This window comes from Somniosus microcephalus, unplaced genomic scaffold (assembly GCF_052327205.1).
Source record: "Somniosus microcephalus isolate GS21.2 unplaced genomic scaffold, FLI_Smic_1.0 scaffold26, whole genome shotgun sequence".
In the NCBI taxonomy this organism is placed as follows: Eukaryota; Metazoa; Chordata; class Chondrichthyes; order Squaliformes; family Somniosidae; genus Somniosus; species Somniosus microcephalus.
The window spans coordinates 281,880-304,649 of NW_028225213.1; the positions used below are offsets into that span (position 1 = coordinate 281,880).

A 22,770-nucleotide genomic window follows, 5' to 3' on the forward strand; every position below is an offset into this window, starting at 1 on the left:
GCATTTGATAAGGTGCCACATAAAGGGTTACTGCACACGATAAGAGCTCACGGGGTTGAGGGTAATATATTGCATGGATAGAGGATTGGCTAACTAACAGAAAACAGAGAGTTGGGATAAATGGGTCAAATGCAGGAAGGATGTTCCCGATGGTCGGGGAGTCCAGAACCAGGGGTCACAGTCTAAGGATAAGGGGTAAGCCATTTAGGACAGAGATGAGGAGGAATTTCTTCACCCAGAGAGTGGTGAACCTGTGGAATTCTCTACCACAGAAGGCGGTGGAGGCCAATTCACTAAATATATTCAAGAAGGAGTTGGATATATTTCTTAAGGCTAAAGGGATCAAGGGATATGGGGAGAAGGCAGGGACAGGGTACTGAATTTGGATGATCAGCCATGATCTCATTGAATGGTGGAGCAGGCTCGAGGGGCCGAATGGCCGACTCCTGCTCCTATCTTCTATGTTTCTATGTATTTTCAGGTTGGCAAACTGTAACAAAAGTAAAAAAGCAAATTATTATTTAAATGGAGAGAGATTACAAAATGCTGCAGTACAGAGTGACCTGGGGGTCCTTGTTCATGAAACACAAGTTAACATGCAGGTACAGCAAGTAATCAGGAAGGCAAATGAAATGTTGGCATTTATTGCAAGGGGGCTGGAGTATAAAAGCAGGGAAATCCTGCTACAACGGTACAGGGTATTGGTGAGACCACACCTGGAGTACTGCGTACAGTTTTGGTCTCCTTATTTAAGGAGGGATATACTTGCATTGGAGACAGTTCAGAGAAGGTTCACTCGGTTAATTCCAGAGATGAAGGGGTTGACTTATGAAGAAAGGTTGAGCAGGTTGGGCCTGTACTCACTGGAATTTAGAAGACTGAGAGGGGATGTTATTGAAACATATAAGATTCTGAGGGGGCTCGACAAGGTAGATGCTGAGAGGATGTTTCCCCTCGTGGGGAAATCTAGAACTCGGGGGCATAGTTTCAGAATAAAGGGTCGCCCTTTTAGAACTGAGATGAGGAGGAATTTCTTCTCTCCGAGGGTCGTAAATCTGTGGGATTCTCTGCCCCAGAGAGCTGTGGAGGCTGGGTCATTAAATACATTTAAGGTGGAGATAGACAGATTTTTGAACGATAAGGGAGTGATGGGTTATGGGGAGCGGGCAGGGAAATGGAGCTGAACCCAAGATCAGATCAGCCATGATCTCATTGAATGGCGGAGCAGGCTCAAGGGGCCAAATGGCCGACTCCTGCTCCTATTTCTTATGTTCTTATGATGAGATCCTATTTGGTCGCTAATTGGTCCCACCATTCCTTTAACTATCCTTTTACTTTTCATATGTTTATAGAAGATTTTTTCCCTTTTATGTTACCCCCTAATCTTTTCTCATATTCTCTCTTTGCCCTTCTTATATCCTGTTTCAATTTCCCCCGCACTCTCTGTATTCTGCCTGGTTTTTGACTGTATTCTGTACCTGACATTTGTCGTAAACCTTTTTCTGTTTTATTCTAACCTCGATGTCCTTTGTCATCGGGAGCTCTAGCTTTGGATGGCCCATCTTTCCTCCTTATGGGAATATGCTTGGTTTGTACCCGAACTATCTCAGCCTTGAAGGCCTGCCATTGGTCATTCACTGTTTTCCTGGACAATCTTTGTTTCCAGTCCACCTGTGCTCGATCCCTTCTCAAATCACTGAAACTGGCTCTCTTCCAGCTGGGTATTTTCACCGTTGATTTTATTTTGTCCCTTTCCATAACTACTTTAAACCTAATGATATTGTGATCACTGTTAACCAGATCCCTCCTGCCCCAGAACCGATGAGAGACCCTTTAAATGATCTGACTGTGCAAAGAGGTTTCAGAGCTCATCCCACCTGCTGAGTCACCAGCCTGTTCACACAGATCCTCAAAAAAGGAAGATGTTTTAGAAAGGCTGGCGACACTAAAAGTTCGCAGCCATCTCAAAGTAGTGTCCCTTTAATTACAATCTCGCAAAACAAGGAGAATTACTGTCCCTTTAACTACCACAAATCCCTGTGTGGAGGAGAGGGGAGATACAGTCTGTCCCAGTAACTGTCCCAGAACAGAATTAGCGACCCTGTCCCATAAGGGCTTGACCCTCCCCCACTCCCTGCTTTTCCTCAAGTGTCTCATCCTTAAAATTCTCATCCTTGTTTTCAAATCCCTCCGTGGCCCCGCCCCTCCCTATCTCTGGAATCTCCTCCAGCCCCACAACTTTCCGAGATATTTGCGCTCCTCTAATTCCGGCCTCTTGAGCCTCCCCGATTTTAACCGCTCCACCATTGGTGGCCGTGCCTTCAGCTGCCTGGGCCCTAAGCTCTGGAATTCCTTCCCTAAACCTCTCCATCTCTCTACCTGTCTCTCTCCTTCTTTAAGATGCTCCTTAAAACCTACTTCTTTGACCAAGCTTTTGGTCATCTGCCCGAATATCGCTTTATGTGGCTCGGTGTCAAATTTTGTTTTCTAACGCTCCTGTGAAGAGCCTTGGGATGTTTTACTACATTAAAGGCGCTTTATAAATACAAGTGGTTGTTGTTTCCTGAAACTAATAACAAATTCCCCAGAGGGACAAAAACTTGTACTTTTACTCCCAAATATTAGAAAGTTTGTGCCACAGAAGCACGAGGTTTATCTGCTTTTATTGATGAATTTAAAAAGTCTGTATTGCAATCTGAGCCCGTGTGTTGTGAGCCAAAGAGCCTTGTGTCCAATGAGGGGAATAAAGGCCCACAGCCTCCCCTGGCCCCGGGCCCTGAACAAGGGACTGGAGAAACTCGCTGCCCTGTGGATCAGACAATCAGCCGGCGCAAGTCCCGCCCCTCAGGCTCCCCGATTGGTTGGAGGACCCGCTGCCGGCTTGCTCCTCCAGCCCCACCCCGCTCGCTCCCTATTGGTCAGAAGCTCCTGTCAATCAGGCCCTGGGCCTGGGTCACGTGTCTCACCGACTTTACAAAGAAAGCCCCGCGCGGTCGCCGGGCGGAGCTGCTGGTCGGCGGGAGCGGGGTCGGGAGGTTAATAAACTGCAGGTAGGCCCCGAGCCCCATTATTAAAACACTCAACATTATCCGCTTTACAAACACCCAGGGTGGGCCTCAGGCCCCGAACAAGAGCCTCCATGTTGCTCCAGTGGCTGAAGGGTCTGTAACCCTGTCAGGGACGCCCCTGCCACAGGACTCAATATCCACCACTGGTGCGCTGTGTCTGCAGTATGTACGGTCCACAAGATGAACACGGTCAGGCCATGTGGAGTCAAGGGCCAGGCAGCAGAATGGATGGAAAGATCGCAACAAACTTCCCTTAACTCCAACCCTCTGATTTCTGTTTTGTAGCCAGCTTTCCATCCATTCTGCTGCCGGGCCCTTCACTCCACACGGCCTGACCTTGGTCATCTTGTCGGTCTTACATACTGTTTATTGATATAGCAAGCTGGTCACAAAACAGAAAACAGAGAGATGGGGTTGGGAGCAGCTACTCAGACTGGCAAAAGGTGGGAAGTGGAGTTCCACAGGGATCGGTGCTGGGATCACTGTTGTTCATAAACGATTTGGACTCGGGAATCAGAAGAACAATTTCAAAGTTTGTCGATGACACCAAATTGGGAGGTAGAGTTAATACTGAGGAAGACAAAATGCAAGAAGACATTAATAAATTTCAGAATGAGCATGTAATTGGCAAATGAATTTCACTGTAGATCAGTGTGAGGTGGTGTGTTAATGAATTTCACTACAGGTCAGTGTGAGGTGGTGTGTTTTGGTGGGAAGAATAAGGAGGCCACTCACTACTTGGACAAGGGGGTGAAATTGGGTTGCTTTGTGCCTCCTGTGATATTCAGTGGGAGGTTAGCGGTGGCGGTAGCCGGTAACGCCCCATGGCACTGCACCGCCGGCAATGACGTCATCACCATGTGCAGCACCCCGGCTGCAACCTAGGGTTGCGACCTCTGACCTATCGCTGGACGATATGTCTGACAGGGTCAGGGGTCGTTCCTGCAACCATGGCGACGCCACTTAAAGGGCAGGTGTTGGGCGGCAACTTTTTATTTTGTACGAGGCCCCTTGGGTCTGAGCGATCATAATATGATTGAATTCTTCATTAAGATAGAGAATGAAGTAGTTGACTCAGAGACTAGGGTCCTCAATTTAAATAAAGGAAACTACGATGGTCTGAGGAGCGAGTTGGGTAGGATTGATTGGGGAATGGCACTCAAAGGGTTGACGGTGGATAGGCAATGGCAAACATTCAAAGACCAAATGGATGAGCTACAGAATTTGTTCATCCCAGTTTGGCATAAAAATAAAACAAAAAAGGTGACTCAACCGTGGCTAACAAGGGAAATTAGGGATAGCATAAGATCCAAGGAGACGACATATAAATTGGCCAGAAAAAGCAATAATCCTGAGGATTGGGAGCAATTTAGGATTCAACAAAGGAGGACAAAGGGATTAATTAAGAAAGGGAAAATAGAATATGAGAGTAAGCTATCAGGGAACATAAAAACTGACTGTAAAAGCTTTAATAGACATGTGAAGAGAAAAAGATTGGTGAAGTCAAGCGTAGGTCCCTTACAGTCAGAATCAGGGGAATTTATAATGGGAAACAAAGAAATGGCAGACCAACTATTTAGTTTGGTTCTGTCTTCACAAAGGAGGACACAAATAACCTCCCAGAGATGCCGGGGGACATAGGGCCTGATGAAAGGGTGGAACTGAAAGAAATCAGTATTTGTAGGGAAATGGAGTTAGGAAAATTGATGGGACTGAAAGCAGATAAATCCCCAGGGCCTGATAATCTACATCCCAGGGTACTTAAGGAAGTGGACCTAGAAATAGTAGATGCATTGCTGGTCATCTTCCAGAACTCGATAGACTCTGGAACAGTATCCATGGGTTGGAGGGTAGCTAATGTTACCCCACTATTCAAAAAAGGTGGTAGAGAAAAAGCGGGGAATTATAGACCGGTAAGCCTGACATCGGTAGTGGGGAAAATGCTAGAATCTATTATTATAAAAGATGTAATAGCAGAGCACTTGGAAAGCAGTGACAGGATCGGACAAAGTCAACATGGATTTACAAAAGGTAAATCGTGCTTGACTAATCTACTGGAATTTTTTGAGGATGTAACTGGTAAAATAGATAAGGGAGAACCAGTGGATGTGGTGTATTTGGACTTTCAGAAGGCTTTCGATAAGGTCCCACATAAGAGATTAGCGTACAAATTTGAGGCACATGGGATTGGGGGCAAGGTATTGACCTGGATAGAGAACTGGTTGGCGGACAGAAAGCAAAGAGTTGGAATAAACGGGTCATTTTCCGAGTGGCAGGCAGTGACTAGTGGGGTGCCGCAAGGATCGGTCCTAGGACCCCAGCTATTCACAATATGTATTAATGATCTGGATGGGGGAATTGGATGTAATATCTCCAAATTTGCAGATGACACAAAGCTGAGTGGGAGGGTAAGCTGTGAGGAGGATGTCGTGAAACTCCAGTACGATTTGGACAGATTGGGTGATTGGGCAGAAACATGGCAAATGCACTATAATGTGGATAAATGTGAGGTTATCCACTTTGGTGGCAAAAACAGGAAGGCAGATTATTATTTGAATGGCAATAGATTGGGAGAAGGGGAAGTGCAAAGAGACCTGGGTGTTCTTGTGCACCAGTCGCTGAAGGTAAGCATGCAGGTGCAGCAGGCAGTTAAGAAGGCAAATGGTATGTTGGTCTTCGTAGCAAGAGGGTTCGAGTACAGGAATAAAGATGTCTTGCTACAGTTGTACAGGGCCTTGGTGAGACCGCACCTTCAGTATTGTGTGCAGTTTTGGTCGCCTTACCTGAGGAAGGACGTTCTTGCCATGGAAGGAGTGCAGCGAAGATTCACCAGGCTGATACCTGGGATGGCAGGAATGACGTATGAGGAGAGATTGTGTCGATTGGGATTATACTCACTGGAGTTTAGAAGAATGAGAGGGGATCTCATCGAAACCTATAAAATTCTGTCAGGTCTGGACAGAGTAGATGCAGGAAGGATTTTTATGATTGCCGGGGAGTCCAGAACCAGGGGTCATAGTCTAAGGATAAGGGGTAAGCCATTTAGGACTGAAATTAGGAGGAATTTCTTCACCCAGAGAGTGGTGAACCTGTGGAATTCTCTGCCACAGAGGGCGGTGGAGGCCAGTTCATTAAATATATTCAAAAAGAGTTGGATATATTTCTTAAGGCTAAAGGGATCAAGGGATATGGGGAGAAGGCAGGGACAGGGTACTGAATTTGGATGATCAGCCATGATCTCATTGAATGGCGGAGCAGGCTCAAAGGGCCGAATGGCCTACTCCTGCTCCTATCTTCTATGTTTCTATGTTTCCCCTTTATTCTTCGGGGTGCCGGCCACGATCTCTCAGCCCGGCGCTCCTCTTGATCCAACACCCCGTTCCCCAGTGGCCCAGCAGGGCCCCGGTGTGCGCAGTGCTAGGCCCCTCCCCTTTAATCAGCGAGGGAGGTCTGCTATGACATGGTGCTATGTGCCGACGGGTATGGCGATGCTACACGAAGCACCGTGAAATTCACTGGTAGCGCCTCAAGAGGGAGGGGAGCGCTTCCAGTACCACCCCGCCTCCTGCCTGGGGCGCTACCACTGAATTTAATGCACAGGGGCGCTAACTTTTTCAGGGCGCTAAAATTAGCCCCGGTGACGTTAGCGACCCAAAGGGGGCGCCACCGAATTTCCCCCTAAGAGTCTAAATGGGCTGGAGGAGCAGAGGGATCCAGGGATACAGATACACAAATCACTAAAAGTAGCAACACAGGTTAATAAGGCCATTAAATAAAAAGCACTGGGCTACATTCGTAAAGGAGCCTCCAGTTCCGTGTCTAGGAGCTCTAAACCATGGCAGAGAGCAGCTGGGACACATTTCTCACACGCCTCGAGATTAACCCGCACGGCAACTTTGCTGTCAGTGAAGAGAGACGAGAAAGACCAAAGTGCCGTTTGCCCCTCTCAGTGTGGCCCTGAAGGACTGTGTCCAGGCTGGAGTTCTGTTCCCACCGTATGATCCTCCCCCAGATTGTCCTTTCTGAGCTCCAGCCAGGTGATGCTAAACACTGAGGTGGGAAAGAAGAAAATCTGCAACAATGTGTTTAACACAAAGCTGATTTATTTGACATCTATCCAGAATATTAAACTCCAGCCCAGTTCCCGGACTTATTAACATCAGCAGAAACAATCCCCACCTGTCAGAATGAACATGGTTCAGTCCTGGATGTGATTAACAGCAGCAACAGAATCCAATCCCTGCAGTCACTTGTGAACTCGCTGGTGTGTCAGTAGGTTGGATGACTGAGTGAATCCCTTCCCACACTCAGGGCAGGTGAACGGCCTCTCCCCAGTGTGAACTCGCTGGTGTCTCAGCAGGTGGGATGACTGAGTGAATCCCTTCCCACACTCAGGGCAGGTGAACGGCCTCTCCCCAGTGTGAACTCGCTGGTGTGTCAGCAGGGTGGATGACTGAGTGAATCCCTTCCCACACTCAGAGCAGGTGAATGGTCTCTCCCCAGTGTGAACTCGCTGGTGTGTCAGCAGGTGGGATGACTCAGTGAATCCCTTCCCACACTCAGAGCAGGTGAACGGCCTCTCCACAGTGTGAGTGCGCTGGTGTGTCAGCAGGTGGGATGAGCGAGTGAATCCCTTCCCACACACGGAGCAGGTGAACGGCCGCTCCCCAGTGTGAGTGCGCTGGTGTATAGTGAGCTCAGATGACTGCCTAAACCCAGTCCCGCAGTGAGAGCAGGTGAACGGCCTCTCCCCAGTGTGAGTGCACAGGTGTACAGTGAGGTCAGATGATCGCCTGAACCCAGTCCCGCAGTGAGAGCACCTGAACGGTCTCTCATCAGTGTGAACACGTTGATGGCGTATCAGTTCCCCGGACACTTTATAGCACTTCCCACAGTCCGAGCATTTAAAAGGTCTCTCATCAGTGTGAACTCGCTGGTGTATCAGCAGGGTGGACGAACGAGCGAATCCCTTCCCACACACGGAGCAGGTGAATGGCCTCTCCCCAGTGTGAACTCGCTGGTGTGTCAGCAGGTGGGATGAGCGAGTGAATCCCTTCCCACACACGGAGCAGGTGAACGGCCTCTCCCCAGTGTGAACTCGCTGGTGTACAGTGAGGTCAGATGACTGCCCAAACCCAGTCCCGCAGTGCGAGCACCTGAACGGTCTCTCCCCAGTGTGAACACGTTGATGGTGTATCAGTGCCCCGGAACTTTTAAAGCACTTCTCACAGTCCGAGCAGTTAAAAGGTCTCTCATCAGTGTGAACTCGCTGGTGTCTCAGCAGGCGGGATGAATTAGTGAATCCCTTCCCACACTCGGAGCAGGTGAACGGCCTCTCCCCGATGTGAACGGTGCTTTTTGCTTCCATATTCAAAGGCCGATGATATTCAGTTCCTGATGAATCGAGTGACTGTCAGATCTTGACGTGATGTTTGGTTTGAGTTTCCTGTCTGCAAATCCTCCCCTTCTAATACCCTGTAAAATGAATTTAAAATGGAGCGTGAGAGAGAACCCTCTAAAGAGGCAGGTTGTGAAATTGAGCTCAATGAATCTGGTTGTTTGTGGGGCCGGCACTAGAAAAAAAGTGACCATGAAAGCTGCCGGATTGTCATAAAATCCCACTGGTTCACTAATGTCCCTCGGTGAAGGGAATCTGCCACCTGGTCTGGGCCTCTGGCCTCTATGGGAGGAGAGAGAGAGAGAGGTGGGAGTGGGAGGGGGCGAAGGAGATGGACTTTATACCTCTGCAACTCGACCAGAACTTTGACAGAACCTCCAAAACCCGCAACCTCCAGCACCTAGAAGGACAAAGGCAGAAGGTGCATGGGAGCACCATCACCTCCAAGTTCTCCCAGTCACACACCATCCTGACTTGGACATATATCGCTGTTGCTGCATCATCACTGGGTGAAAATCCTGGAACTCCTTACACAACAGCATTGTGGGAGTACCTTCACCACATGGACTGCAGCGGTTCAAGAAGGCGGCTCACCACCATCTCAAGGGCAATTAGGGATGGGCACTAAATGCAGGCCGAGCCAGCGACGCCCACATCCCATCAATGAATAAAAAAAGGTGGCCCACCATCACCACCTCAATGGGAAGATGGGGATTGGCAACATATTCTGGTCTTGCGAGCGACGCCCACATCCCAAGAATGAATTAAAACAAATCTGTATATGTAAACTGGATTAAAAGCCTCTACAGAAATACTTATTCCTAAAACAATACTCTTTTACATTGTAGGGACAGTGTCTGTGTAACAACCTAATCTCCCCCAGAATCCACCGCCCTTGACTGTCACACATTGGAAATTGTTGGGTCCCCCTGGGCTCAGAAGTACTGGGGGTTAAACCCAGCAGCTTCTCCTCCATCTCCACTCCAGTTCAAACTGAAGCAACAAAAAGACCTACACAGGCGGCCAGGGACCTACCTTCCATCACCTGCAATAAAACTCTTCCCCACAGCCGCTGACTAATGGTGGCCGCAGCACCCACAATCACCGCGCCCCAGAAACCGCTCTATCCAACGCGATGATGTCCCCGCTGAGAGTGCGCATGCTCCTCGGGGCCACGGGCCATTCTGGGAGCCTGGCTCCTGTCCTTTCTCCCGAGTCGGACTTGGTGGAACCGGCTGAAGAAACCGGGAAGCGGCGGCTCGGATGGGGGAGGTGCTGCACCCTGGGTTTCCTGGTGCCTGGGCCCTGGCCGCACGTCCGCTGGGCCCGGCCGCTCTGATTCTGATTGAGTTTTTTGATGAGGTAACAGAGAGGGTTGATGAGGGCAATGCGGTTAACATGGTGTACATGGATTTCCAAAAGGCGTTCGACAAAGAGCCACATACTAGGCTTACCAGCAAAGTTGATACCCATGGAATAATAGGGACAGTGGCAGCATGGATACGAAATTGGCAAAGTGACAGGAAACAGAGAGTAGTGGTGAACGGTTGTTTTTCAGACTGGAGGAAGGTATACAGTGGTGTTCCCCAGGGGTCGGTACTAGGATCACTGCTTTTCTTGATATATATTAATGACTTTGACTTGGGTGTACAGGGCACAGTTTCAAAATATGCAGATGACACAAAACTTGGAAGTATAGTGAACAGTGAGGAGGTTAGTGATAGACTTCAAGAGGACATAGACATGCTGGTGGAATGGGTGGACACGTGGGAGATGAAATTTAACGCAGAAAAGTGCGAACTGATATATTTTGGTAGGAAGAATGAGGAGAGGCAATATAAACTAAAGGGTACAATCCTAAAGTGTGTGCATGAACAGAGAGTCCTGGGGGTATGTGTGCACAAATCATTGAAGGTGGCAGGGCAGGTTGAGAAAGCGGTTAAAAAAGCATACGGGAACCTGGGCTTCATGAATAGAGGCATAGAGTACAAAAGTAAGGAGGTTATGATGAACCTTTATAAAACACTGGTTCGGCCTCAACTGGAGTATTGTGTCCAATTCTGGGCTCCGCACTTTAGGAAGGATGTGAAGGCTTTAGAGAGGGTGCAGAAAAGATTTACAAGAATGGTTCCAGGGATGAGGGACTTCAGTTACGTGGAGAGACTCGAGAAGCTGGGGTTGTTCTCCTTAGAGTAGAGAAGGTTGAGATGAGATTTGATAGAGGTATTCAAACTCATGAGGGGTCTGGACAGAGTAGATAGAGAGAAACTGTTCCCATTGGCGGAAGGGTCGCTAACCAGAGGACACAGATTTAAGGTGATTGGCAGAAGAACCAAAGGCGACATGAGGAAAAACTTTTTTACGCAGCGAGTGGTTAGGATCTGGAATGCACTGCCTGAAAGGGTGGTGGAGGCAGATTCAATCACCGCTTTCAAAAGGGAATTGGGTAAGTGCCTGAAGTAAAGAAATGTGCAGGGTTACGGGGAAAGGGCGGGGAGTGGGACTCCCTGAAGTGGTCTTGCAGAGAGCCGGCACGGGCTCGACGGGCTAAATGGCCTCCTTCTGTGCTGTAACCATTCTATGATTCTATAAAATATTAGAAAGTTGTTCTCCAGAAGCACGAGGTTTATCTGCTTTTATTGATGAATTTAAAAAGTCTCTATTAAAACCTGAGCCAGTGTGTTGTGAGCCAAAGAGCCTTGTGTCCAATGAGGGGAATAAAGGCCCACAGCCTCCCCTGGCCCCGGGCCCTGAACAAGGGACTGGAGAAACTCGCTGCCCTGCGGATCAGACAATCAGCCGGTGCCAGTCCCACCCCTCGGGCTCCCCAATTGGTTGGAGGACCTGCCACCGGCTCGCTCCTCCAGCGCCGCACCACTCGCTCCCTATTGGTCGGAAGCTCCCGTCAATCAGGCCGAGCTGGGTCAAGTGTCCCCGAGGAGGTCACATGCGCAGTCCAACTGACGTCGCTTGGTCCAGGGCCTCGCGGACTCTCAGGTTTTTCTATTTCTCTTTGTTCTCTCCCGATCCACCCCTCCCCCCCCACCCCGCACGAATCTCCACCCAATCGGACCGGAGAAAACTCACTTTGCGTCACCGATCGCGACTCTGGACCCGACACCAAGGACTTTCCCCGGAATGTCCCGCGCCGACTCCGTCCGGCAGGATCCGAGTGCGCAGGCGCAGCTCTGAATGGGGGAGGGGGCTGGTCTCCTCTGGGCATGCGCGGTTGTTGCCCTTGGTGACCGGGAGGGGTCACTGTGCCGGACTCGGCCCAAACCGCCGCTCCGTGTGTGCATGCGCGGACTCTCGGCTGTCAATCAACCATCAGCCAGTAGAGGTCGCTGGTGAGACCAGTGAAAAAAGAAACACTTGCATTTCTATAGCGCCTTTCAACACCACCGGACGTCCCAAAGTGCTTTACAGCCAACGAAGTACTTTTGAAGTGTAGTCACTGTTGTAATGTAAGAAATGCGGCAGTCAAATAGCGCACAGCAAGCTCCCACAAACAGCAATGTGATAATGACCAGATAATCTATCTTTTTGTTAACTCTGTTTCTCTCTCTACGGATGTTGCCTGGCCTGCTGAGTGTTTCCAGCATTTCCTGTTGTTATTTCAGATTTCCAGCATCCGCAGTATTTTGCTATTATCCTTTTGTTACATTGATTGAGGAATAAACATTGGCTCGGACACCGGGGATATTTCCCCTGCTCTTTCCCACATTACAACAGTGACTACACCTCAAAAGTACTTCATTGGCTGTAAAGCACTTCAAGACGTCTGCTGGTCATGAAAGCACGATATAAATGCAAGTCTTTCTTTCTCAAAATAGTGCCATGGGATCTTTTACATCCACCTGAGAGAGCAGACAGGGCCTCAGTTTAATGTCTCATCTGAAAGACGCCACCACTGACAGTGCCTCAGTACTGCACTGGAGTGTCAGCCTGAATTTTTGTGCTCTAGTCTCTGGAGTGGGACTTGAACCCACAACCTTATGCCTCAGAGGCAAGAGTGCTACCATAGAGTCATAGATTTATACAGCACAGAAAGGGGCCCTTCGGCCCATCGTGCCCACGCCGGCCATCAAGCCCTGTCTATTCTAATCCCATTTTCCAGCACTTGGTCCGTAGCCTTGTATGCTATGGCATTTCAAGTGCTCATCTAAATGCTTCTTGAATGTTGTGAGGGTTCCTGCCTCTACCACCCTTTCAGGCAGTGAGTTCCAGATTCCAACCACCCTCTGGGTGAAAAAGTTTTTCCTCAAATCCCCTCTAAACCTCCTGCCCCTTACCTTGAATCTATGCCCCTTGTTATTGACCCCTCTACTAAGGGGAAAAGTTCCTATCTACCCTATCTATGCCCCTCATAATTTTGTACACCTCAATCAGGTCCCCCCTCAGCCTTCCCTGCTCTAAGGAAAACAACCCCAGCCTGTCCAGTCTCTCTTCATAGCTGAAGCGCTCCAGCCCAGGTAACACCCTGGTGAATCTCCTCTGCACCCTCTCCAATGCAATCACATTCTTCCTATAGTGTGGCGACCAGAACTGCAAACAGTATTCCAGCTGTGGCCTAACTAGCGTTTTGTACAGCTCCATCATAACCTCCCTGCTCTTATATTCTATGCCTCGGATAATAGGGACAGTGGCAGCATGGATACGAAATTGGCAAAGTGACAGGAAACAGAGAGTAGTGGTGAACGGTTGTTTTTCAGACTGGAGGAAGGTATACAGTGGTGTTCCCCAGGGGTCGGTACTAGGATCACTGCTTTTCTTGATATATATTAATGACTTTGACTTGGGTGTACAGGGCACAGTTTCAAAATATGCAGATGACACAAAACTTGGAAGTATAGTGAACAGTGAGGAGGTTAGTGATAGACTTCAAGAGGACATAGACATGCTGGTGGAATGGGTGGACACGTGGGAGATGAAATTTAACGCAGAAAAGTGCGAACTGATATATTTTGGTAGGAAGAATGAGGAGAGGCAATATAAACTAAAGGGTACAATCCTAAAGTGTGTGCATGAACAGAGAGTCCTGGGGGTATGTGTGCACAAATCATTGAAGGTGGCAGGGCAGGTTGAGAAAGCGGTTAAAAAAGCATACGGGAACCTGGGCTTCATGAATAGAGGCATAGAGTACAAAAGTAAGGAGGTTATGATGAACCTTTATAAAACACTGGTTCGGCCTCAACTGGAGTATTGTGTCCAATTCTGGGCTCCGCACTTTAGGAAGGATGTGAAGGCTTTAGAGAGGGTGCAGAAAAGATTTACAAGAATGGTTCCAGGGATGAGGGACTTCAGTTACGTGGAGAGACTCGAGAAGCTGGGGTTGTTCTCCTTAGAGTAGAGAAGGTTGAGATGAGATTTGATAGAGGTATTCAAACTCATGAGGGGTCTGGACAGAGTAGATAGAGAGAAACTGTTCCCATTGGCGGAAGGGTCGCTAACCAGAGGACACAGATTTAAGGTGATTGGCAGAAGAACCAAAGGCGACATGAGGAAAAACTTTTTTACGCAGCGAGTGGTTAGGATCTGGAATGCACTGCCTGAAAGGGTGGTGGAGGCAGATTCAATCACCGCTTTCAAAAGGGAATTGGGTAAGTGCCTGAAGTAAAGAAATGTGCAGGGTTACGGGGAAAGGGCGGGGAGTGGGACTCCCTGAAGTGGTCTTGCAGAGAGCCGGCACGGGCTCGACGGGCTAAATGGCCTCCTTCTGTGCTGTAACCATTCTATGATTCTATAAAATATTAGAAAGTTGTTCTCCAGAAGCACGAGGTTTATCTGCTTTTATTGATGAATTTAAAAAGTCTCTATTAAAACCTGAGCCAGTGTGTTGTGAGCCAAAGAGCCTTGTGTCCAATGAGGGGAATAAAGGCCCACAGCCTCCCCTGGCCCCGGGCCCTGAACAAGGGACTGGAGAAACTCGCTGCCCTGCGGATCAGACAATCAGCCGGTGCCAGTCCCACCCCTCGGGCTCCCCAATTGGTTGGAGGACCTGCCACCGGCTCGCTCCTCCAGCGCCGCACCACTCGCTCCCTATTGGTCGGAAGCTCCCGTCAATCAGGCCGAGCTGGGTCAAGTGTCCCCGAGGAGGTCACATGCGCAGTCCAACTGACGTCGCTTGGTCCAGGGCCTCGCGGACTCTCAGGTTTTTCTATTTCTCTTTGTTCTCTCCCGATCCACCCCTCCCCCCCCACCCCGCACGAATCTCCACCCAATCGGACCGGAGAAAACTCACTTTGCGTCACCGATCGCGACTCTGGACCCGACACCAAGGACTTTCCCCGGAATGTCCCGCGCCGACTCCGTCCGGCAGGATCCGAGTGCGCAGGCGCAGCTCTGAATGGGGGAGGGGGCTGGTCTCCTCTGGGCATGCGCGGTTGTTGCCCTTGGTGACCGGGAGGGGTCACTGTGCCGGACTCGGCCCAAACCGCCGCTCCGTGTGTGCATGCGCGGACTCTCGGCTGTCAATCAACCATCAGCCAGTAGAGGTCGCTGGTGAGACCAGTGAAAAAAGAAACACTTGCATTTCTATAGCGCCTTTCAACACCACCGGACGTCCCAAAGTGCTTTACAGCCAACGAAGTACTTTTGAAGTGTAGTCACTGTTGTAATGTAAGAAATGCGGCAGTCAAATAGCGCACAGCAAGCTCCCACAAACAGCAATGTGATAATGACCAGATAATCTATCTTTTTGTTAACTCTGTTTCTCTCTCTACGGATGTTGCCTGGCCTGCTGAGTGTTTCCAGCATTTCCTGTTGTTATTTCAGATTTCCAGCATCCGCAGTATTTTGCTATTATCCTTTTGTTACATTGATTGAGGAATAAACATTGGCTCGGACACCGGGGATATTTCCCCTGCTCTTTCCCACATTACAACAGTGACTACACCTCAAAAGTACTTCATTGGCTGTAAAGCACTTCAAGACGTCTGCTGGTCATGAAAGCACGATATAAATGCAAGTCTTTCTTTCTCAAAATAGTGCCATGGGATCTTTTACATCCACCTGAGAGAGCAGACAGGGCCTCAGTTTAATGTCTCATCTGAAAGACGCCACCACTGACAGTGCCTCAGTACTGCACTGGAGTGTCAGCCTGAATTTTTGTGCTCTAGTCTCTGGAGTGGGACTTGAACCCACAACCTTATGCCTCAGAGGCAAGAGTGCTACCATAGAGTCATAGATTTATACAGCACAGAAAGGGGCCCTTCGGCCCATCGTGCCCACGCCGGCCATCAAGCCCTGTCTATTCTAATCCCATTTTCCAGCACTTGGTCCGTAGCCTTGTATGCTATGGCATTTCAAGTGCTCATCTAAATGCTTCTTGAATGTTGTGAGGGTTCCTGCCTCTACCACCCTTTCAGGCAGTGAGTTCCAGATTCCAACCACCCTCTGGGTGAAAAAGTTTTTCCTCAAATCCCCTCTAAACCTCCTGCCCCTTACCTTGAATCTATGCCCCTTGTTATTGACCCCTCTACTAAGGGGAAAAGTTCCTATCTACCCTATCTATGCCCCTCATAATTTTGTACACCTCAATCAGGTCCCCCCTCAGCCTTCCCTGCTCTAAGGAAAACAACCCCAGCCTGTCCAGTCTCTCTTCATAGCTGAAGCGCTCCAGCCCAGGTAACACCCTGGTGAATCTCCTCTGCACCCTCTCCAATGCAATCACATTCTTCCTATAGTGTGGCGACCAGAACTGCAAACAGTATTCCAGCTGTGGCCTAACTAGCGTTTTGTACAGCTCCATCATAACCTCCCTGCTCTTATATTCTATGCCTCGGCTAATGAAGGCAAGTATCCTATATGCCTTCTTAACCACCCTATCTAGCTGTCCTGCTGCTCTCAGGGATCTGTGTACATGCACACCAAGGTCCCGCTGATCCTCTGTCCTTCCTAGGGTCCTACCATTCATTGTGTATTCCCTTGTTAGTCCTCCCAAAATGCATCACCTCACACTTTTCAGGGTTAAATTCCATTTGCCACTGTGCTGCCCATCTAACCAACCCGTCTATATTCTCCTGTAGCCTGAGGCTTCCCTCCTTGCTGTTTACCACTCCACCAATTTTCGTGTCATCAGCGAACTTACTGATCATACCTCCTACATTCATATCTAAATCATTAATGTACACTACAAGCAGCAAAGGACCCAGCACCGATCCCTGTGGTACACCACTGGACACAGGCTTCCAGTCACAAAAACAACCTTCGACCATCACCCTCTGCCTCCTGCCACTAAGCCAATTTTGGATCCAATGTGCCAAATTGCCCTGGATCCCATGGGCTCTTACCTTCTTGACCAGTCTGCCATGTGGGACTTTGTCAAAAGCCTTACTGAAGTCCATGTACACTACTTCAACTGCACTACCCTCATCCACACACCTAGTCACCCCCTCTCAAAATTCAATCAAATTGGTTAGACATGATCTCCCCCTGACAAAGCCATGCTGACTATCTTGATTAATCCTTGCCTCTCCAAGTGGAGACTAATTCTGTCCCTCAGAATTTTTTCCAATAATTTCCCTACCACTGATGTTAGGCTCACTGGCCTGTAATGCCGTGGTTTATCCCTACTACTACCCTTCTTGAATAATGGTACTATGTTAGCTGTCCTCGTCCTCTGGCACCTCCCCTGTGGCCAGAGAGGTTCTGAAAATTTGTGTCAGAGCCCCTGCAATCTCCTCCCTTGCCTCTCACAGCAGCCTGGGATACATCTCATCTGGGCCTGGGGGTTTATCCACTTTTAAGCCCGCTAAAACCACGAGTACCTCCTCCCTCTCAATACTAATTTGTTCAAGTATATCACAATCCCCCTGCCTGATTTCTATGCCTGCATCGTCCTTCTCCATAGTGAACACAGATGCAAAATATTAATTTAAAACCTCACCTACATCTTCTGGCTCTACACACAGATTGCCACTTTGGTCCCTAATGGGCTCTACTCTTTCCCTGGTTTTCCTCTTGCCTTTAATATACTAATAAAACACCGTGGGATTTTCCTTTATTTTGCCTGCCAGTGTTTTTTCATGACCCCTCTTCGTTCTCCTAATTTCTTTTTTAAGTACCCCCCTGCACTTTCTATACTCCTCTAGGGCTTCCACTGTTTTTAGTCCTTTGTATCTGCCAAAAGCCTCCCTTTTTTTCCTAAACCATTCTTGTATGTCCCTTGACATCCAGGGTTCCCTGGGCTTGTTGGTCCCACCCTTGACCTTTACAGGAACATGGTGGCATTGTACTCTCTCTATTTCCTTTCTGAAAGACTCCCACTGCTCTGATGTGGATTTTCCTACAAGTAGCTGATCCCAGTCCACTTTGGCCAGATCCTGCCTTATCATATTAAAATCGGCCTTCCCCCAATTTAGAACCTTTATTTCCGGTCCATCTTTGTCCTTTTGCATAACTACTTTAAATCTCACCGAATTATGGTCACTGTCACCGAATTATGGTCACTGTCACCAAAATGCTCTCCTACTAACCTTTCTACCACTTGCCCTGCTATATTCCCTCGAATTAGGTCCAGTACCGCCCCCTCTCTTGTAGGACTTTCTACATGTTGGCTGAAAAAGCTCTCCTGGATGCACTTTAAGAATTCCACACCCTCTAAGCCTTTCACACCCTGACTATCCCAGTTAATATTGGGGAAGTTGAAATCCCCAACAGTTATTACCTTATTATTTCTACACTTCTCTGAGATTAGCCTACATATCTGTTCCTCTATCTCCCCCTTACTGTTTGGGGGCCTATAGTACACTCCCAGCAAAGTGCTTGCCCCCTTTTTGTTTTTAAGTTCTATCCATATGGCCTCATTAGAGGAACCTGCTAAGGTATCATCCCTTCTTACAGCAGAAATTGACTCGATTAATATTACTCACCTGATTTTTGGTCAACTCTTGGAGTATTCACGTTTAATAAATCTCCGGGAGAAGGAGTCGCTTCACTTGTACTGGTTACATAAGAACATAAAAAATAGGAGCAGGAGTAGGCCAATTGGCCCCTCGAGCCTGCTCCGCCATTCAATAAGATCATGGCTGATCTGATCCGAACCTCAAATCTACTTTCACTCTCCGTCCCACCCGAACCCATGTGATCTCCCGGGAGAGGCGAAAAACCAGTTGAAAAACCCAATGACCAATTTGGGAGAAAAAATCTGAGAAATTCCTCTCTGACCCTTCTAGGCGATCGAAACTCGTCCAGGAGATCACTCTGTCCCTGTATTTCCTGCAGTACTTACATTCTGTAAAAGGTGATCTCCACCCCAGCCAGGAACAGGCCCAATTTACTCTTGAAGGACTCCTAGCTGGCAGCCTGTTCCCGAGGTCTCCACTAATCCCTGTGAATAGAACCATCTCCTGAAATCTAACACAGAATTAGAACACAAGAAGTAGGAGCAGGACCAGGCTACACGGCCCCTGGGCCCACTCCGCCACCCAGAGGGCCATGACCGATCCGAACCTAGCCTCATGTCTGATATCCTGCCCGCTCCCCGTAACCCCTAATTCCCTTTACTTCTAGGAAACTGTCGATTTCCGTTTTAAATTTATTTAATGATGTAGCTTCCACAGATTGAAAACTGCTAATGTAACACCCTTATTTAAAAAGGGTAGTAGGCAGAAGGCTGGAAACTAGAGACCTGTTAGCCTAACATCTGTGGTTGGTAAAATGTTAGAGTCCATTATTAAGGAGACAGTAACGGGACATTTGGATAAACATAATTTAATAGGACAAAGTCAGCATGGTTTTATGAAGGGGAAGTCATGTTTGACAAATTTGCTTGAGTTCTTTGAGGAAGTAACATACAGGGTGGATAAAGGAGAACCAGTGGACGTAGTGCATTTAGACTTCCAAAAGGCATTTGACAAGGTGCCACACAAAAGATTATTGCTTAAGATAAAAAATCACGGGATTGGGGGTAATATTCTGGCGTGGGTGGAGAATTGGCTCTCTAACAGAAAGCAGGGAGTTGGGATAAATGGTTCATTCTCAGACTGGCAATCAGTAACTAGTGGTGTTCTGCAGGGGTCAGTGCTGGGTCCCCAACTCTTTTCAATCTATATTAACGATTTGGAGGAGGGGACCGAGTGTAACATATCAAAGTTTGCAGATGATACAAAGATGGGAGGGAAAGTAGTGAGTGAGGAGGACATAAAAAACTTGCAAAGGGACATAGACAGGCTAAGTAAGTGGGCAGAGATTTGGCAGATGGAATACAATACTGGAACGTGTGAGGTTATGCACTTTGGCAGGAAAAATCATAGAGCAAGTTATTATCTTAATGGCAAGAAACTGGAAAGTACTGAAGTACAAAGGGATCTGGGGGTCCTGGTGCACGAAACTCAAAAGGTTAGTATGCAGGTGCAGCAAGTGATCAAGAAGGCCAATGGAATGTTGGCTTTTATTGTTAGGGGGATAGAATATAAAAACAGGGAGGTATTGCTGCAGTTATACAAGGTATTGGTGAGACCGCACCTGGAATACTGCATACAGTTTTGGTGTCCATACTTAAGAAAAGACATACTTGCTCTCGAGTCAGTACAAAGAAGGTTCACTCGGTTAATCCCGGGGATGAGTGGGTGGTCATATGAGGAGAGGTTGAGTCGATTGGGACTCCTCATTGGAGTTCAGAAGAATGAGAGGCGATCTTATTGAAACATATAAGATTGTGAAGGGGCTTGATCGGGTGGATGCGGTGAGGATGTTCCCAATGATGGGTGAAACGACAACTAGGAGGCATAATCTTAAAATAAGGGGCTGCTCTTTCAAAACTGAAATGAGGAGAAACTTCTTCACTCAGAGGGTGGTAGGTTTGTGGAATTTGCTGCCCCAGAAAGCTGTGGAAGCTACATCATTAAATAAATTTTAAAACAGAAATAGATAGTTTCCTAGAAGTAAAGGGAATTAAGGGTTACGGGGAGCGGGCAGGAAATTGGACATGAGTCTAGGTTCGGAATGGTCATGGCCCTGTGGGTAGTGGAGCGGGCCCAAGGGCCGTGTAGCCTGGTTCTGCTCCTACTTCTTGTGTTCTAATTCGGTGTTAGATTTCAGGAGATGGTTTTATTCCTGTTCCTGGCTGGGGTGGAGATCGCCTTTACAGAAGGTAAGTACTGTAGAAAATATAGGGACAGAGTGATCTCCTGGAAGAGTTTCGATCGCCTAGATGGGACAGAGAGGAATTTCCCAGATTTTTTCTCCCAAATTGGCCATTGGGTTTTTTATCTGGTTTTTCGCCTCTCCCGGGAGATCACATGCGTTCGGGTGGGATGGAGAGTGATAGAAGATTTGAGTTTAGGATCAGATCAGCCATGATCTTATTGAATGGTGGAGCAGGCTCGAGGGGCCGATTGGCCTACGCCTGCTCCTATTTCTTATGTTCTTATGTCCCCTTGTCCTCGGCTGCCCCACCGGCGGAAAAAGTTTCTCTCTATCTACTCTACCAATTCCTTTCAAAATCCTAAAATCCTCAATCACTCCTTAACCTTCTAGATTCCAGGGAACACAAGCCTAGTTTATGTAATCTCTCCCTCATAATCTAACCCTTGGAGCCTGGGAAACATTCTGGTCAATCTGTGCTGCACTCCTTCCAAGGCCAATACATCCTTTCTGAGGTGCGGTGCCCAGAACTGTACACAGTGCTCCAGGGAGTTCCTGGGAGTTACTGTGCGTAGGTCCCTGAAGGTGGCGGGACATATTGAGAGAGTGGTTAACAAAGCATATGGGATCTTGGGCTTCATAAATAAATAGAGGTATTGAGTACAAAAGTAGAGAAGTTATGCTGAACCTTTATAAAGCGCTGGTTAGGCCACAACTGGAGCCTTGCGTCCAGTTCTGGTCACCACACTTTAGGAAGGATGTGAAGGCCCTTGAGAGGGTGCAGAGGAGATTTACCAGAATGGTTCTGGGGATGGGGGATCTTATCTACAAGGACAGGTTGGAGAAGCTGGATTTGTTTTCATTAGAGCAAAGGAGGTTGAGGGGTGATTTGACAGAGGTGTACAAGATTATGACAGGTTTGGACAGGCTAGACGGGTAAAGGCTGTTCCCACTAGTTGATGGTACAAGGACTAGGGGACACAGATTTAAGGTTTTGGGCAAGAGATACAGGGGGGATGTGAGGAAAAACTTTTTTATGCAGCGAGTGGTGAGGACCTGGAACTCACTGCCGACGGAAGTGGTGGAAGCGGAGACACTCAATGTTTTCAAGGGGAGACTGGATAGGCAGCTGAGGGAAATAAACTTGCAGGGCTACGGGGATAGAGCGGGGGAATGGGACTGACTGGATTGTATACAGAGAGCCGGCACGGACTCGATGGGCCGAATGGCCTCCTTCTGTGCCGTTATGACTCTCTGGGGTCTAACCAGGGCTTTGTATAGCTGGAGCTTATAAGGTGAAACTGTTTCCAGTGGCAGGAGGGTCGGTAACCAGAGGACACAGATTTAAGGTCATTGACAAAAGAACCAGAGGCGAGGTGAGGAGAATTTTATTGACGCAGCGAGTTGTTGTGATCTGGAATGCGCTGCCTGAAAGGGCGGTGGAAGCAGAGTCAATAATAACGTTCACTGGGGAATTGGATAAACACTTGAAGGGGAAAAATTTTCAGGGCTATGGGGACAGAGCAGGGGGAGTGGGACTAAATGGAGAGCTCTTTCAAAGAGCCGGCACAGGCACAATGGGCTGAATGGCCTCCTTCTGTGCTGTATGATTCTAGGAGCCACTCCTAGAGTGGAGTGGTGCCCACAGGGATCGCTTGGCAGGAAATTGGGAGGAGGTGGTTCACACGCAGACAGCACCTGATTTCGAGACGCTGTCCTTTTAAAATAATCCCTCCACAGGCAAGGAGGGACTCGGACCTTTAATGAAAATCACATTGAAAAGGAGAGTCCCTGTCCCTTTAAGAGCCCTCCGCCCACCACTCCCGCCTTTTTCTTAAAGTCTTTGAAATTAATAATAAAAGTTCATGCAGAAAAATTGAGAGTGTGGGTCTGACTGTATTTTAGTGAGTATCTGTGTCTGTGTGTCTGTCTGACTGTATGTGTGTGTGTGTCTGTGTAGAACAGCATCATAGAATGATACAGCACAGGAGGCCGCCATTCGGCCCATCGTGCCTGTGCCGGCTCTTTGAAAGAGCGATCCAATTAATCCCACTCCCCATGCTCTTTCCCCAAAGCCCTGTAAATGTTTTCCCTTCAAGTATTTATCTCAATCTCTTTTGAATTATAATATCGAATCTGCTTCCACCGCCCTTTCAGGCAGCGCATTCCAGATCACAACAACTTGGTGTAAAAATCTGTTTCCTCATGTCACCTCTG

At 48.2% G+C, this 22,770-nt stretch overlaps 1 pseudogene; it reads right to left on the reverse strand.

The window, feature by feature from the left end:
- Nucleotides 1-22,770, reverse strand: part of LOC147083890 (uncharacterized) — a 167,435-nt pseudogene that overhangs the window by 74,626 nt on the left and 70,039 nt on the right.